This window comes from Gavia stellata, chromosome 11 (assembly GCF_030936135.1).
Source record: "Gavia stellata isolate bGavSte3 chromosome 11, bGavSte3.hap2, whole genome shotgun sequence".
Classification (NCBI taxonomy): Eukaryota; Metazoa; Chordata; class Aves; order Gaviiformes; family Gaviidae; genus Gavia; species Gavia stellata.
Genome location: NC_082604.1, coordinates 14,312,348 through 14,331,592, shown reverse-complemented (window position 1 = coordinate 14,331,592; position 19,245 = coordinate 14,312,348).

Here is a 19,245-nt window from a genome sequence, read left to right as displayed (position 1 = left end):
TTCAGATTAAAAATAAAGAGAAATAGACATCCTCCCAGTCTTTTTTTTTTCCAGCTAGCTCTAAAGCCTATATTTGCTCTGCCTATGAAATGACTCCTTCACAGTAAGGCGATACCAAAGAACTCAGAGCTTCCAATGCACAGTGCCATCCACGCCCTTTCTTGACACAGTCTAACAAATCCTGTTTGTCCCATTAGCAAGGTAAGGTATGGATCCACTTGGTCCATGCTCACTTGGCCAGAGGTGGTTGGACCTTTCTGGGGCTTTCGTGCCACCTGAGACTTGCTGTCACTTCCTGCTCACTCATAGTGTGGGAGAATCGCAGCTGATCTGCTGTGGTGTACACTCAAGGAGGCTTTTCCTTTTGTTGTTGTAATATTGTTGTTCCTCCTACAGAGTTCAGCAACAACAGAAATCGTGCATCGTTCTATGTAATTCCTCCTGTACTGGTGGACGAATGGAAGGAGTCACAACATCAGGTTTTTCATTCATTTCCATTTGTTTCTTGAAGTTGTTAGGTCACAGTTTTCTATCCATGCCCTGAAAAGAAAGCACGATGCACACAGATGTCCTTCCCGGGAAGGAGTCAGGTAGACTTCATAGAGGTAAATGCAAAAGGAGATGTTAGTGAGGTTCACTGAAGCATTGAAGATGTTTTGGTACAATACCCAGGGTATTTTTATGAGACCTGTGTAATGTTGCTGTAAAAAACCCCACCCTATCTCCCACCATCCTCAGAAATACCTGATAACACTTTCTTTTTTCCCTTTGTGCTTTAAGCTATGTTCATTTAGCTGTTTTGTATCAGGTATTCCTACCATTGGGAGAAGTAGTAAATAGATTTCTGAACACTTTTAATTATACATTTTCTCAATTCTTGGCGAAAATAAATTGATCAAAAATGCACTCAGTAAAGTTTTCCTGATTTCCATATTCAGAATTTAACAAAATGTTTAAAAATCATAAAAATTATACCCAGATAATAATTATGTAGAATAATTATGAAAAATGAAAAATAGCCAGGGAGTTCAGTTAATGGACTTCTGATTATTATTAATTTTTTTGTATAATTAATCAAGAGAGTCCATGTAATAAGGTTTTATATTAGTCTTTTATGATGATGATAGTGATGTTCTCCATTGCTGACATAACCCTAACTGCTATTCACAGAGGTAGTAATAGGTTACAAGAACACCCATGCACCATACTGTATATGTATTTATGTACTCATGCATGTTCCTGTTCAGAGACTGACAAAAAAATTTAAAAGCTGTCTCCTAAAGCATAAATCCTATCAGAAAAGAGGTTTTGTGAGAGATGCAGAGAATGTATTAAAAATAAAAAAGTCTAAAAAGCTACTAGTTTTAAAAACAGATGTGATAGGCCCCTATGAAATCATTTCCTACTGCTATCGTGCTGATTAGCTGCAGAGATCGTGTTACTGGTCTCTTGAACAGATGGTCTATACTTCTCTTATAAACTCCAGAGTTACTGGATAACAGAGGCCCTTTAAAAAAAGTATCCTGTTTTAGATTTATTTCTTGATGAAGATTCACATATTTTTACTGCAGAGTAATAGTTGTCCAAAGCTTAAATCCCTACCACTTTATTTCTGGAATGCCTCACAGGCTTTGTCTCCAACCTTTGCTGCATTATATTGGTCTGGCTGCCAGCTCCGAGGGCTTTGTTTTATTTTCTCTCCGGTCACTGCTACACTCCACCCATCTCCCTGTGTGACTGAAAAGAAGGCAACAATAAGCAAGCTTTGCTTACAATAGCATCCTTCCAGAAGAGCTCGGATACTTTCAATTTCTCTGCATTTTTTTTTCTCGGGTAAGAAAAGAACTATTGTTTCAATCACTATCTTGAGAACTTCTAGGTAAGTATGAATAGTTGCACAAACCAACTTTATGACTACGACCAGTCGTAGTATGATACAATCCAGCAGTCAAGTACAGAATACACAGCTCATTCCCATCTGTCTTTATGTAGCACATAGTTTCGTCTGGCAGGGTGGATCATGCATATATATATTTAAGTATGTTTAAATATTTCCTGGCAGTATAAGACAGGACTGTAACAACTATCAATGCTGCAAATTGCACTGAACATTTTATGAACTCAGAATTTATGTTGCTGTTTAGTTTTGTTTTGCTTTTCTGCTGCGTGTTTTCTTAGAAAGGCCTCGAGCTGACAATATATCAAGTGAGTTCTGAGTTAACAACTTTACTGCCTTATTTTATATTTCTAAAAATCATGTGGGAGAATTTAGTACCTGTGAAACTCTAATAGTTTTAGGGCTAAATTCAATACAAGGACCTATAGCAGCCCAGCTAGCATGCACCGTGGCAGGTGGATAAAGAAGCTGCAACTCCATTTGCCAGAAGGAATTGCATAAGTCAAACCTGAGTGCAAAATCTGTGAGTTTCTGGTAAACATGAAGACATACCAGGCACAGTCCCATATGGGCTGTAGGACTCATCCGAGCAGTCTTTCAGCTGCTCCCACATGGGAAAGGATGCCTGGTCCCTTCCTCCCAGACAAAATCCAGAGAAGCAGCCTTCTGGGCGTAGGGACCTCAGCTATCACAAAAGAGTGTAATTAGTATCTCTCGCCAAACAACTGTATAACTTGACTATAGCCTAACTCCAGATCACAGAGCTTCCTCACCTCCATGTTGGCTGGCAGCATCACTGCTTTTCTGGCCATGTTTGTCTCCAGGCAACAAAAATGAGTGGCAAATATGTACTAGGATAATCCCATCATATTGTTTGCATGTTTGAGATCATCCAGCCTTCATAGATCTGACATAATGAAATGTTAATTCATGCCCTACCATTTTTTTTGTAGTTGACATTCCTTGCTCGTTGTCTATGTGAAGGTCTAGCGCATAGGATACTGAAAGCAAAGGCTTTGTCATGTAGATTGATCCTGAGTGTCTTCACACATGCTTGAAGGAGTTGTATTTTTACACTTCTTGCTGAGCACATAATGGGACGTAAATTCCCTGACTCACCATGTAGGAAAATGGCTTTCATAAAGGGTTTTCTCTTTCTCTGTCACATATTTCAACAAAGCCAGGTCTCCGCTTGCTCTTTTACCTGATTTAGTACCCCCTTGCCCAGGAGAAGAGACCAGGGAAGGTACCTTTCTTGCATAGTTTTTATTACATTCTGAACTAGCCTCTTAGCATCCTCCCTGGGTTTAATTTTTGACTGAGGTAAGCCACTTGAGGAGACAGATCTGAAGACAAATTCCTGCAAGTGAAAACTGACCCCAGAGCCTAGGGAGTCCTTATGGAAAATCCCGATCTTCATATTCCACAGAATTACCATCTTCCTCGCTCTACTGTCCTGCAAGCACTTTTCTCAGAGGGGGGAATTGGAATTGGAGGAATTGTACTTTGTCTCGCGTATTTTTTCACAGAAAGAGATGACATGGCTCTGTTGCATTCCTTTTCCACTTTGTTACCAACTTACAAGCTTTTCCTACAGAACAGTAAATCTTTATTAGGTAAATTGAGATGCCTGTTCTGCAGCAGAAGATCTGTCTGTGCTTGTAATCTGTGAGAAGTTACACTCTAGCATCCAAATAGTTCATCTTTTTTGTAGGGAGAGAAGCTCAGGGAACAGACATGCCTGTTCATTATATTTACAGTGGCTTTAGCATGTGCTTTTGCATCGCTGCTGCTCTCTGTTCTTCTCCGCAGAGAAGGAATTTCAGTTTTAGAGAGATGACCTTGTGTATTGTTATTAATTAACACTTCCACACAGAAGTTAGCACTGCTATCACGGGCATGCAGAAAGCCTGCTACTTGAGTTGCAATGCAAGCAAGCCAGTTACCAACAACTCTGTCCAAATGTAGGCAGTTCCTACAGCTTCTGCCAGGCCAAGCAGAAATACATGCATATATCAATCTCCGAGACAGGAATATCCCTGAGGATGTTAATGGGAAAGTAAGTTATAGTGCCAGAACATGCGATCTTTAACACAAGTCCCATTTACTGGTCCTCTCAGAGTACCAAGGGCTTCCCAACTTCAGGAAGCATGTGGATTGAAAACTCTCCTGGGATGTCTAAATATGGGGAAGTTCAATTTTTTTTGCATCTCCAGGACCCAGAAGATTTCATTTTGTCTCAAATATTTTTTTATTTTCTCTGTCAGTCTATGTGGTTATCTCTTAACATTAGAAAATTTAGAAATCTATGGGATTACTTTACAATATTGCTTGAGTTTATATGCTCTTCTGGCACATAAGTCAGACTCTAGAGGGACCAACTACCTTAGAAATTATCTCAAGGCTGTCACAAGAACATAACTACTTATTTTTCAGTATAGCTGTTCCTTGAGCCTTCAGCTTGGTCACATAGTGTGGATTTATAACCTCCTTGATGCAAAACCAGCATTTTCAATATCATTTGGAGGAGGGCCATGGATCTGCCTGCTGTGGGATTGATCAAATTAGCTTTCTGATAAATAGTCGGCAGTTAGACTGCCAATAGTCTAAAGTAATACTCAGGGAACAAAATAAACTACCTGTAGAAAAAATGTTATCCTTTTATTCATAATAATAAATGACAAAATACTTGTGTTGAATATCAACACTGCTGGCAGTAAGGCCTTGTACACAAAGATAAAAAGTTCTCTGGCATGTAAAGAGCACTAAGAAAAATTTAGAAAATCCTTGCTGCTTCAGATACTTTTTCCCCATATTCAGTGTCACTGTTGCATGGCAAGAGGACTGGGTGAGCTGCTGAAGATGGTGTAACCAACTGGCAGCTGGCATTAAGGTTCTTCAATCTCTGTGTCAGGGAGCCATTGGAGCTCCCTCACATGTTTTCTTCTGAGCAATTAATTTTCCTCTAACCTTCTCTTGCTCAGGGCTCCTCAGAGGCTTTGGTTGTAGAGTCTTGGCTTTGCTGCTTCTGGGGGCTTGACAACACAGGTCAAATCCAGAGACTGAAGTACCTGAACGTAAGGACCAAGAAGGAAATGTTGCTGGTGCAGCCAGCTTTTAGTCCATTGAGTCTATTGGACCTGGGTGGCCTCTGTGTCCCCTGGGTGGTTGTAGGGGCATCTTAAGGAGACACTTCCTTGAGGCAGAGACAGGAGCCCTGTGCTACCAGGCATCCTTCACCCCGTGAGGGACAGACAGGCTCCCGAAATGGAGGCCACGTCTGTTCGTCTGCAGTGCCTCCCAGAACTCGGCATGCTCCAGTCTCAGGGACTGAACCTTGGCTCATTTGCTCAATCAATGCTTGTGCAATTTTAAACTCTGGCTGCAAGAAGTCTTTTTACTTCATGTATATTTAGACCAGGGAATAGTGCCACTTTTCTTATGAAACAATTTTGCTGAATGAGAGTAAATGGTACCTATAAAGCTAGCCTTCCTAACCTGCAAAATGTATCACAAATGGGGGGAAAAATGTTTCCAGCAAGCTCCTTTTCAATTCCTTCAGAGGAGAAACAAGTTTGTGGTTAACATATATAGGAGCCTGAACCCTGTGAGTTTGGCATTTACTAGCTTTATGCCAATGGGAGAACCACAAATGTACATGTAGCAACTCCTCTTATGGAAATGTCATCTTCTTCACCCTCCAAGAGCCAGAAATGTTTCCATTTATGAAAAACAGACCATCAAGTGGTGTGGTGGAACTTACCACCACAAATGAAGATCTTTGATGAAATCACATAGATAGGTTTGTTCAAATTGTACAGTATGTAATTTGCCTGCTCCCCAAATGGAAATGAAAGAAATCAGTGTCAGATGGCTCTTGTGGGCTGGTGTGTGTCATATTGTTTATTTAGACAGATCAATGATTCTTGAGATCCATTGCACAGCTTAATTCATGATGGAAATAGAAAATGGAAGGTAAATAATTAAGCAGTTGAACAGCAAAACCCCAATTTTTTTTTCCTTTTTTTCCCCTGCTTGAGGGCTGTATTTAGGAGTAAACATTTCCACTGAGACCTAGTGACTGTAACCGAAGTGTAAACAGTTTTGCAGTGGTGGTGTTAAGTCCCATTTAGAACTGATCTGTTTAACTGTTCAGTCTGAACCCACTGTCCTATTGGGAGAACTCATCTAAAAAAGGTATTTCTCATGCACACTTATTTTAAAGCAAGTATTTAAATTACTGTTGCTGTCCTGTTTTCTACAGAGCCTGTCAGAAGTAAAGCAGCATAATTTTACTTCAGGAAAACCTATGGAAGTTTTTTCCACTCAACTTACATCCATGCAGGCTGGGAAGCTTCCTGGGGGTTCAGGATCTCATGGCGAGAGCAAATCTGCAAAATCTCTCACAATTCCCTGCATTCAGTGCTGTGAGTACTGTGTGCAGTTTAATCCTACAGGTTCAGTTTTGCAACTCAGTGTTTATACACCTTCAGTTATCAGGGTGTAGCTGATCTTCAGATGCATACCACTCAAGATGGGTAAGAGTCCTAAACTAATTTTGCCAATCTTAGAAGAAATCTTGTAGAGGGCATGCATGAAAAGTTATTAGTTAGAGACAAAACCTAAGGCAGAACAGATTCTAATGAAGCTTGATCAAACCAGTAATATAATTGAGCAACACAAGTGGGTTTTGGTAAACAAACATATCAAAACTAATGCAGAAAAAGCATGAAAGTTTTTAGGTAATGATCAAGGCATTAGTCTGTTGTGGCTGTGAGCAATTAATACATAATCTTGATAAAGTACCAACAGTGGGTTAAGTTCTGTGAGTAAACATGGGAAATGCACCACTGAATTTTAACTTTAGTGGAAATTTACATAGCTGATATCAACATAATCATCAATGTACTTAATTCTTTTTTTTTAGTGTCCTTGCTACTTATTTCTTTAAAGTATATATTTTTTTTCTGTGTCAGTAACTAGGCAGAATGGCCCAACACCAAAAACTTACCTGCATACTTCGTTCCACTTTTGATGGGTAAATTCTAGGAAGCATCAGGAAGCAATGGCTCCTTACCAGTCCTTTGGGAACTGCCCTGTGTTAAAAGTGCAGTTTATGGAACTTTCCTACTTTCGCTTTTATTTTATGAAGATAACAGACATAAAATGTGGGTCACTTGGACAAATGTGGTTTATTCAAATTAGAGAAGATTAAAAGGCAGTTTTCTAATGCTTCCTTGAAGTGTTTCTTAAACCTGTATGCAGCTTTGTTAACGAGTAGTCTCTCATCAAATAAACATCAAAACCAGTGAAAGCAAGTCAGTCTCAGCTTCTTGCCCAGTAATGAACTGAAGGAGTTGGGATGAAAATTATCTCAGGCTAAGCAGAGGTATTAGGCACTAGAGATGTGATATCCCTGTATTTATATATTTTTTTAAAATCCTCCTCAGTCAAAAGGCTTTAGACTAAAATTACATTTAAAAAAAAATCTATAAGCATTGAATCCATAAGGGCAAGGGAGTTCAAGTAGCATCAGTTATGACGTGCCTCTGTATTTAAGTCGTGAACTGTATGTAAGAGGAACAGAAAACATGTCCGGATCCCATCACAAGCTGAACAATGTAACCAAACCCAGTCTTTTCTGTTTTGAGCAGACGCAGGACTGCCACACTGGACCTGAGCTGCTCTCCCACGGGGAGAACCAGGGAAAACGCTGCTGAAGCCTCTCAGCCGGCACAGCCCATGAAGGCAGGGCTCTCTCCTCAGCTGTGTAGTCTGACTTCTGGACTGTATTTGAGGAGCTGTGCACGCCCAGCTTGCTGCCTTGTTAATGCGAGTTTTCTCCATGGAGATGCTGAACGGCAAATCTTGAAACAGGAATAACTCTTACCTTCGAAATGGCAATCTGCTGCACGACACGTCTGCTGAAAATATGGTGAGAGCACTTCCTAGGGGACACATAAGAGAACCACGATAAATCAGAAGCACAGGAGACCGACAGGAAAAAGAAACACCCTCTGTGTACACTAAAACAGTTACTTTATTATGACAAACTGAAGCTGCAGCAGAGCTGTGAACTTTGTCAAATAAGGCACCCCACAAAGCCTGAGATTTCACCACTGCTTTTCAGTACGCCATGCTTCAATCAAGTGAATAAAGGCTTAGATGGAGATGACAGCAAAGCCAGAGCCATGACAACAGCAGCCAGTACCGTGTCCCACTGAGCCAGCGGGACATACAAATTTCCTGAAGGGCAGGGATGACTGGGGGTGCTGTCATGAACAAATTCTCCACTGTAACTCTGAGCTTCAGCACCTCTGATGGATGTCTCGGCAAGCTGCCTGCTACCAATGTCATCAAACGTATTTCTGTACAGACACAGAAGAACAAAAAATAGCTCTCCCATTTCTTGTTAGATGTCTATGGCCAGGATATTCCTGTCCAGATTATTAAAGTCATTACTAATTTAGAAAAGCATGTCTCATATATCTCTTTATATAAATCCTGCCTCTGCGGGGATAGCTAAGCATCAGGACATTTTAGTGTACGACCTGCGGCAGCCTGCCTACCAACCTGCCTACCAACCTCCCACGGCATTAACCGAAAATCATGGGTGGTCTCCAGACACCAACTGTAGTCATGTAGGCGAAGCAGCTGCCACTGCACCTCTAGCTGTACTTACAGGGACGTGGAAATGTATAATGCTGTATTAGTAGGTAAAGCCTCTAGTTAGGCTAACTTAAAGTAGCTTTTAATCTTTGCTAATGAAAATCTGCAGTTAAGATCCTAAGTCTTTTTCCCATTTTCCAAATACTTCTGCAGCTTTGGGCACAATCCAATACCCATTGACTTAAATGCAAAAATCTGACTGGAGAACACCACTTCTGCTGACAGTCCTGTACCAGTCCCAGAGGCTGCCTGGCATGGGATGAGTCCAAAACTCAAGAGGGGCTTCCCCAACCAGCCTAACACTCCCACCGTATTTGCCTGAGCCTCCTGCAGACGCAGCTAGCAGTGCAGAGTCAGCAGGCACTGTGCATCAGGCTCTGGCATGGGATGAGATGTCTGCAGTTTTGCTCTTCTACTGGGCTTGAGGCACTGCTGTCCCAGCTCAAGTGCTCATGCAGGTAGCTCTTTCCCTTCTAAAGCAATTTTGAGTTTTTTTCCCAACTGGAGCCTCTGGTTCTAGTTTTTACAACAGCAGAAGTTGCATATTCGTGGGCTGAAAAAAGACTAATCAGATTTGTTGTTTTTTCACTCTTCTGCTTAGCCAGAGCGGAGACAAGCCTCCAAGCAAAATAATCTGCAGCTTCAAGGGACCTTTGGACTTGGCACTTGAGCTTCACTCCATAAGCATCTCTTGCCAGCGTGTCTGAGCCAGAAATAGCAAACCCGGCCATGACAGCTGAGGAAAATGAGAGCAGGTTAGGAAGCACTTATGACTGCAGTTCACTTTCAGACTCCCCCCATACTTGAGAGGACTGAGTAACGAATTTTGACCGGGGTACTGTTAATGCATCTGTGGCTTTCTCTCTTCTGCAGCCCCGAGGCTGCCTAGCCCGGGAGAGGAGCGTGGTGCAGGGCAGCTCTGCCGCTCGTGTAGTTTCCCTTACATTGGGAAGTTGTCTGTGCAATTTGTTAGATAGGTTTAAAGCTGTTCAGCTCTGCAGAGAAGAGCAGAGCAGCCTCAGGAGGGCCAGCATGTGCTTGGAGACCGTCCGTGTGGGGAGATGTCGTTACACACGGGGGAATGACTGCAGAGTGGTCCCCGGGATGGATTGAGGCTCTTCAGCGTGAACATCGACACGTCTCTGAGCTGAACCCACTTAAAATGTCATTGTATCCTTATGTCATACCTAGAGAGACAGTGACAGGGAGGAAACCTGACTTAAAACTCTGCGGGAAGACGCCACCTCCACCGGTGAGATGGGACCTCCGTCTCTGCAGCAGCGCGCTGTTCCAGCCTCTGTGTTCAAGTCCTGAGGTAACATTTCAGCAGGCCAAAATAAGCCTATTTAATGAGGTCCAGGGGGCATTGTGCCTCTTGCCAGCTCCTCATTAGTGAACTGACTGCACTACAAATAGGCAAAACCCATCAACCTAGTACAGTCAGATATTGCTGCTGGGTCTGTTGCTGATTTACAAAGATCAGCTGTTCTGGGTTAAGCAATCGCATATGGGAACTTGTCGGGAACTTCCTTGAAGTAAGCCCTAAAGTAAGTTACATCTTTATGGGAAAATGTTTAAAAATAAAACCATATGAAGAAGCATGCAGAAATAAGGGCTGGAAGTGGAAAGACAGCTCTGTTTACTTTGCTATAACTCACTGTCTGCATCTGGTAAACAGAAAGTATGAAGAAGCAACTACTAAAAGTGAAGTTTTAGGTGTGAAGAAAATGGAGATTATTCCAAACTTAGCATCAAAGATTTTTGTTGATTTTAAGACTATTTCTTCCTTCCCCGCCCCCCCCCCCCTTTTTTTTTTTCCTCCTCTGTTTGGGCAGCAGAACTTAAGTTTTCTTGCCCTCATTTCTGTTTCTCCAGTTGTGAGAAACCATTATGATAAGGGCAGGCAGTGGAAATAGCATAAACCGGAGTTGTCGTCACCCTCCCATGGTCATGATTATTAAGTTTTCACTTGTACTAGGTCAGAGTAGATCATTTGTGTGGGGTGGTGACTCCAATAAGGACAAGACTTTGAAAAAATGGGTTGGTTTCAGCGCAAGTATAATCGTATCTTTGAGCATAAGAAAAATATTGCATAGAAATGCGACTCTAGGACAGCTACACTGTCAGTAAACTCCAGTAGGAGAGAAGCTGTGATACAGGGCCCGTGGTAGAGTCCATCATACGTGAACATATGAAGGACATCATTGATTCATACAGTTTGGTCTTCCCCTGGTGCTAAGGGAGCAGGGGGTGATTCTTGCTGAGTCTTTAGTTAGGAAATGCAGTTACAGTTTACAAGGGAGTCGACAGAAGCTTCTCAGGAATGACGGGCTTGTGGTTCATGGAAAATTACTTATTTCATGGTGGTAGAGAAGGTGGGGAGAAATGACTTCTGCTGGGCAGGCCCAGGCTTTCCTTTCCTGTAGTCTGATTTCCCAGCTTTCACACCTCTAGGAAAAAGGCCCATGTATATCAGCTCACAATGTCAAATATTAATTGCCAGCCACTTAGAGCATCTAGTCCAGTCCAGTGTGTTTTGCCTCAAGATCTGGTTTGGATTTTTTTCACAATCAACAAGGGTGAAGGAAAACATTTTGAGAAGTTGGTAGAAACATGCTAAAAATTTAGCAGGAAGGTGGACACTGTATTTCCATAGAGGTGTATGAACTGAGACCTTTATATAAGTAGGAGGAAATGACGCTTACATTTTGTGGGTTTTAAAAATAAGTTGCTGTATCTCCCACATATTGCATGCAAATGAAAGATCAAGAAAGCTAACGTTTTTCACATATGCACAAACTGGCACACACAGTCTACAAGTATCTGGAATTGGTACATTAATTGGCAGCTAAATGGTATCCATGTCCTCTTAAGGTTTGTATAGCTTAATGGTCCCATTTTTTACTTCTCTCTTCTAATTATAATGAAGGTGCAGCCTTCACAGGTCTGCAAATCTGCCTAGTGTAGAAGACGGCGATGGTAGGCTATGAGAGCCGACGGATGCAAGTGGTTCAGCTGCCTGGCTGGGATGCTCCTGGATTCCACAGGCGTTCTGAGCAGCCCCGAGAGACTCCCGCAGAATACAGACTGGAAACCAAGGCTGCCCCATTCTCATGTAAACTCCGTAGCTGCAAACGGTAAGGGACATGGCATTGCAGTTACAGAGCCTTTCCTGAAAAAGGTGAGTGTTCTTTGATTTCATATTTCTAAAGATGAAAATTTTAATCCTCCATTCATTAGAGTATTGTGATTTTATGTTATTGACTCTACAGCTACTGTGTTCTGCACAATATCTTGGCCTTATTTAACACATTGAGGGTTTAGCTGTTAATATAGGAATACCAGTGCCAGGCTCTTCCTATAACAGACAGCTATGCTATTTAATACCATTGATAATATTACCAAAATTTTATCAAAAATCTAATTCAAATTATTTGTAATTTATTCCACTTGAGAACTTATTCCACAGAAAAGTTCAAACCTATCTTTAATTCTTGTGTCCCCTCTGGTCCTGTCACACACTTTCAGTCTTCGCCAAGCCTTGGTCTTAGTCTCTCTTACCATTACTAAAAGCCCTGCTTTCTCAAATGGGGCATCTTGCCCAGGGCACCTTTCTCACATTTCCACTGACTTTTTATTAGTGAGGTACTATAGTCTGTAAGAGTACTTTCCATAATTCTACTTTTTTCTATTTTAATCAATCCAGTTCCCCATATTGTGTTTCTTCTCTATGATATTTCTGTCTTTCTTGGTATGTACTATTCTCCCAGTGTTGCATCACCAGCATGATTCAGTAGCAAGGGCTTTATAAGTCATCTTCCCTGACAGGACACTGAATGAGATGGAGCCCATTACTACTCCTAAAGGCAGACTCTGTTTTAATGTCCTTCCAGTCCGATACTTCACACTTTGGCAAAACTTCTTCTAACCAATTCTTTTCTTATGATACAACCACTCCAAAATAATTATTTCCCATGTATTTATGGAAGTCCAGGAACATTAGCACTATTGCATTTCTTCACTTCTTCAAAAAATAAAACACAGCAACAAAAAAATCTTCAACATTCATTCAAGGATCAGTTCAATGAGTTTGATACAACTGACCACTATTAATCACATGCTGTATTTTAATCTCATTTTTCTTTATAAATATTTTTCATTATTTTATGGTAAACTGGTCTCAATGGTAATGACGTATGAGGCAGTGATTGGGACTGTTATTTTTCCCTTTTTTTGTAAATGGAAGTTCTTCTTTTGCTTTTCCTCTGTCACAAGGCATCTCAGGTTTGATCCTGTGCCAGTTTTCAGTATGCTGGATGGACATTCCTTGTGTGAACACATAAATTTTAGCCTTGGATGAACCTTGGATATGGTAATTTTAATTTCTATAGTCGCAGTTCATTAGCCAGCCATAGTTTTGTCCCCATATTCTACTTTATCATCTTTATTAGAAATGTAGGCACAAGTTACATTTAATTTCTGGGCTTAAAATTCTTTAAACTTTATACCATCCTTACTGTATAACAGTTCTGCTTCATTTTTTTCCTGCTTATTTGTTCTATTTATTTGTCTAATGATCCTTTCAGAATGCATATTTTAAATTGAATTTTCAAATTCGACCTGAATTTGTATTTTGGCAAACCATTTTATTAATTAGGTCTTTGTCCATTGAAACTTGAATACTTTCTTTTCCAGCCCGTCTCTATTTACCTGGGATCTAATTTAAACAGGAGTCATAAGTGCAGCAGAGCACATATTTGTCAAAAATCTGCACTTATACAGAAGCAGCTGAATATTTTCATTTTGAAAATGAAAATCAATAGGGTGTTAGCAGGAGCAGGTGACTGTACAAAAGGCACATAGGTGCTAAAAACTTTTTATATGCAATTGCTGGATACCATTTCTTTGACATTAAGTATAAACAGAAGAAAATAAGAGCAATCTTAATTTTTTTAATCTTGTTGATGGACAAGGGCACTTAAAATATTTGCTCATCAGAATAAAACAAAACACATCTTAAACAGGAGGGTTTTCAGAATACAAATTAAAGCTCTTGTAAATAGGGAATATCTGTCCTCTCAGTCCCCTAAGGAGTTATATTTCTAATTAATATTTTTGCAAGGGTTTTCTAAAGCCTTTTGCAAAAGATGAAAAGAATTGCTGGCATCACATTTGTAACAGAAATGGTGAGGTACAAGCTATATTATATAAGCTGATGTTATGTCAATTTTGTTTGTGTACTCATTGATAAAATTTTCTAAAAAATGTAGTCCTCTTGCTAAAAAGAACAGCCTGTCTAGAGTTATGCATATAAACATGAAAAGTAGGTAATTTTTTTCCCAGGTGACTAATACAGGACATAGAAATTAATTATTATTTTTTAAAAATTAATCATAATAAATATTTTATGCCTGACACAATGGACTCAGCATTTAGATGCCAAATGACTTATGCCAAAATCCTGTCAGCTGCAAAGGTATTGCTAATTTTTATACCTGCAAAAGCCTGAAGACAAACAGAGAGGCGAGGTTTGAGGTTTGTGAATTCACTGAGAAGTGAGACAGTTGTAAACAGAGACACCAAAATGAGTCTCTTTTTTACTGAAAATACTGTTTGCTCTCTCCAGTATTTGCTTACAGCCCCTGGATGCTAGCTAAGGACACGAGTCTTATCCTTGCGTGACCTCTCAAGGATTATGCTTGTCCTTACCAGTGTCCTCTATTCAAAAGCTGGACCTTACCTTTGGTACCAGGAGTTACTAGAATAACTCCTTAGAAAAGTTTTGGCATTATCACATAGTGTTGCTGCTCTGAAAGTTGTGAAAGGTTAATCACATATGACAGTACAGGTATCAAGCAGAAATATTAACTAGCCTATTGTCTGCTCGTGCATACGCTAATTATATATAACATGGGGACTTTTTACATAACAGTTATGCTTTACTAATGTCTGTTCAGCATTGCAGAGAGAGTGGAGAGAAAATCCTTTACAGAGCAGTGGATTTCTTACAACAGATTTTAGGTTGTCATGTGCTCAGTCATGACACCTCAAAGACTTCAGAGATATTGCCCCTCCTTTAGGGATCCAGGAACAGAAGTGATGATAGATTTTGAAACTTTATAAACAATTTTTGTGCTCCAAACCAGCCTGGGAAACATTTGCTGCATGCTGGAGTTACTGAGCGCCGCTGGGCTGTGCTGGCATCCCGGCTGGGTCAGACGCACCCGTTGGGTGGTGATTCAGGGTCTGTGCATTGGAAGAAAATGGCACGAATACTTTGTTCAGGTACAGTCAAGGCAATGGGTTTGAACCTGATCGGATCGAGGGACTTAAAGACAAATTGGCTTAATCATGAGTTTAATGACTCAGAGAACCAAGGTGATGGGGAATCCATCTTTCAAAAAAACTGGTCTAGGAGCAGATTGTAAATAAGCCAGGATAAAAAGTTAGTTGAGAAGCAAGAAAGTGAGTATCTTGAGGTTTCACTATGACATTGATGCCTGAGGCAAAGATGGAGTCCAGAGAGAGCAAAAATGCAGCCTGGTGATTTCCGTACAGGTTACATAGGTTCAATACCTGCAGCAGTTTCTGAGCCATCATGGAGAAAACAGATCCTTAAGAAGAAAGCTTGGATCATGGAGATTATTGAGTCAGGAGATCAATAGAAGAAGCTGTAGGCTTAAAGAAAAACAGATGAAACTGTAAAAATAACAGTGGTACCTAGCGTGTGAAGCAGACGCAGTGATTAAAATTAGGGTGGCGGATTGGTCTGAAGGACATTTCTGTCACTGAGCAGCTCAAACAACCAGCTCTTTGGAAGGTTTCCCCAGCATAAATATTGCATCTCACTGGAGCAGGAATTGCCAAGGACTGTAAGGTACAAGCAAAATGACTTGTTCAGTGTGAAAGAGGCAGGAGCCTCCCCTGTTGAAGTGGAGTGCTGTTCAGGTAGTCCATGAGTGACTGATGACAGAGAGACAGCGAGAGAGATGCTCACATTCAAATGAAACCAAGGGGAGCCTGGCTCTGGCACCCCCCTGGATGCTCGTTTTTCTACATGACAAAGTGTGTGTTTGTAACACTGGGGATGCAAACGGGGAGCTGCAGCGCAGATAGTCCTGCCGGTGAATCCCTGCCTGGACCAGGTTCAGATGCCTGAGGAAACTATGCACATATGCAGGCTTGGTGTGCTCTGGCCAAATATCGCAGTGCAATGCTCTGAAATGAAATTCTGCTCAAGAGAGACAACTTTATGGTTAAAAAAAGCAATTGGGTTTGATGCAAAAAGCAAATATTCAACCTGCATGTGCTATACAAAGAGAAAGTAAGATGAGTCTTTTGTCATGAAATTTTCTGGGCAAGCCTACCTTCGGCGTGGTTTGGTGATAGTTTTATAAACTCCGTAGGAAATGTCCTTGTAGCCATTTTGAGTACCTGGAAGTACAAAATAATAGTAGCAGCATTAGTAATAAATAACCCATTAATTGATTGGAAAATGCTGTTTTTTTCAAAGATTTGCAAATAGATAGCACAGTGATGTTTCGTGATCTTTTAATTTTGATATAATTTTTGCACTAAAAGAATTTCTTTCTACACAGGAACATTATAAAAAACAGCAGAATATCTACACTACTTACCTTTCAGTTGCTTTTGTTTTGATCTACTCCCTGCACTAGTAAAGTTGCCAATCAGATATGTGTAATAGCACCTTCTAGGCTTAGCTAGCCCAGAACTGCAAGCATTTCACAATAAGCCTAAAGGAGTCTGCTTTAGGTTCAGATTGCTACCAAATAGATTAAAAAATAACCTTTCTGCCAAGGGTCTGTAATTCTTCTTTGTCATAGCTCTTATCTCCTTTTCCACCTTGTTTTCTATTTCTTTAAGAGAAGCACTTTTCTTTCTTAGAATACTTTCCTGGTTCTGTTTCCTCTAGTTAATTATTATCATGCTGTTTTTCAGTAGATTACGTATCTATTAAAACACTGTAGAGAGACTTCAACTTTTCTTACTATGTTTCTTGAGCTATTTAAACAAACAGACTGAATTTGTTTGAAGTGTAATGTCACTGAAATTGCTAAAAATATATTATTCTCAATGTCGTACGAGATTTGTTTGTCTCACCATTCTGTTCAGGTCTGAAACATTTTAGACCAGTGCTGAGTTATGTGAATTAGGTCTTTTCTCATGTTTTGGAAACTTTATAATCTTAGGGTACTCTGAGCTGTCATTGAAGTAGGCAGACAAGAAGATTAGAATGACTAAATGATTTGGCAAACACATTACAGAGATCAAAACAAGAAAGCAATAATAGCAACCAAATGAGACTATGCTGTGTATCTTGGTCTCTGTACATTACACTTCAAAACAAAAGCTTCTTTTGGCATTCCAGATTCATTATACTCCTCCGAGATGCTTGCTGCATTAGGTCCTACATCTGTGTGGATGTATCTGCTATTTTAGAAAGCTGCTGCTTCCGTATTATGCCTTCATTTTGGTATTTACTTCTTTTTTAAGCAAGTTCTTTAGGCACTGAAGTAAGGGAAGATGAATGCTTAGCTATTGACAATATATTGGCAGTGTTTGTTTTTAAAGCAGTTGGCAAGACACTTATTTTCCTTTAAAATACTTTGTCAGTCTAAACAGTTGGCACATGCATTCAATTGTAACAGCTTTCCATATTGGTGTCTCAAAAGGCAGCAAAGCATATTTTTGAAGTAAAGTATATTTTTATTAGACTTTGGGTTAACTGTAGTTCCTTCTCATGTTTACACACATATAGCACCAACAGTATATTTTTTGCAATACTTGAGAAAGTAGGGTTTGGAACAGTATAGTCAGTGCTAGTCTGTAAAGACTGTCAGCGTTGTATGAATAGGACTGCAAGGAGTAATGCTGGAGATCTGACTTGGCAAGCAGAGACTATAGTGGAGTAGTAGCTCATGGAGTGGCTCTGAGTGATGCAGAGACTATGGATTGCCTTAAAATGATTTTCTTCTTCTCCTTCCTTTCAGTCAATATGCTGTCATATAGAAAGGCCAGGATTTGCCTTGAAAGGAAAACATTGTGGCTCTGTTTTCCTTATAGAGAATATGTTTCTCATTTATTTCAAAATATATGAGACATGGCACACTCAGCTCACCATCTGCTAACCCACCATGGAGTTACTATGACTCACAAGCTACAGAGAGTGTGCTGATATTTTAGCACTTCAGCAAAAAGGTATATACTGTTACACTTGTCAACGACACTGTACCCATGCACGGCAAGTTACTGATCATTGCTAGACAACTATTTCCTCTGTGCCCAACAGTCCTTTAGGAGGAGAGGGCCCAGGGCGTTTGATCTCTGCGGTCCAAGAGAGCGTTAAAGGTTGGGCTATGTCAAATCCAAAACGGAGAGGGGGAAACCAAAATGAAACCTTGCCAACCAGAGACTATTATGTTCATCTGCAAACTAGTCCCAGTTCTTTTAACATACAATCAGTTTAGCAGCACTTTTTAGAAACATAAAAACTTTGTTTTTTTATTATGAAACTGAAATAACCAAGATTTCTTGTAGACTTTGTTCTCCTAATTTTGCCACTGTTCAATTAGGTGACAGTGGAAATTTTCGTCTCCACCTTTCTGGAGAAGCATCTTTCCTCCCCCTGGTTTGTCCAGTCTATTTAGACTTTAAAGTGATGGGAGACTGACTGCCTCCTATGGCATGGCCACGGCTTTGCCCAAAGGAGTTTCTAATATCACCTGAAGCCCTTTGACCTTAAGACATAGTGTTAGCTGTGGTATTTCTCTGTAACAGAAGCAACTAGCTGACCTTGAATGTGAACTCCTGTTACAGAGGAAATCCCCAGAAGACATGTATACCTGCTTTAATATTATGTGTCAAATATTTCTGTTTAGATTGTTGGGTCACATTTAACCATCTGAGGTTTATTCGCAAGAAATAACAAAGAAACACATTTCTCCATACCTGAGTGAAATAGCTGTCACTTTGAGAGTCCAACTTTTGGGAAAAAAATTAGAACTGAATTTTAATTTATTTTATTATATTTTTGTAAGCCTGCAGCAGGCCACTTCTGTCCAATTTCTAAAAAAAAAAGTTCTTAAAAATAAAATAAAATAATTCTTTAAGAACAAATATTAGACAGCCTATGTTGTAAACAGGTCCATGAGATCTGTGCAACGCATCAAAGCTTCCTCTGTATCACTCATTTGCCCCTTTCCTTTTACTGAATTCACAAATTCTAAGATACTCTGCAATATAAAGCTCAGGCTTTGCTATAGTTTGTAAAAGACTCATGAACAATCAGAGAGACTGACTTAAAGCACTTCAAAGCAACACTGTGATGGACAACAATGCTAGGACACTATAATAGACTATAATGGACTGTAATGATAGGAAGGGATGAGAGTTTGCTGCAGCAAAAAGGGGAAATAATAGGCAAAATAATACCAAGTCAACAATGCAGAGCGTAAAACTTCACCATCCATTTTATGTTTTGAAGCACCAGTATTTATTGGCTGCACTTATATGCCCTGCCTAACTCTCTTTTAACACATTTTGCAGGTTTGCATGTTATTAGCACATGTGTTACAGAGCTTTCCAGATGGGCGGGGGGGGGTGGTGGTGGTGGTGGTGGGGGGTGGTTAATGGTGTGCAAGGACTGCTTAATGAAAAAA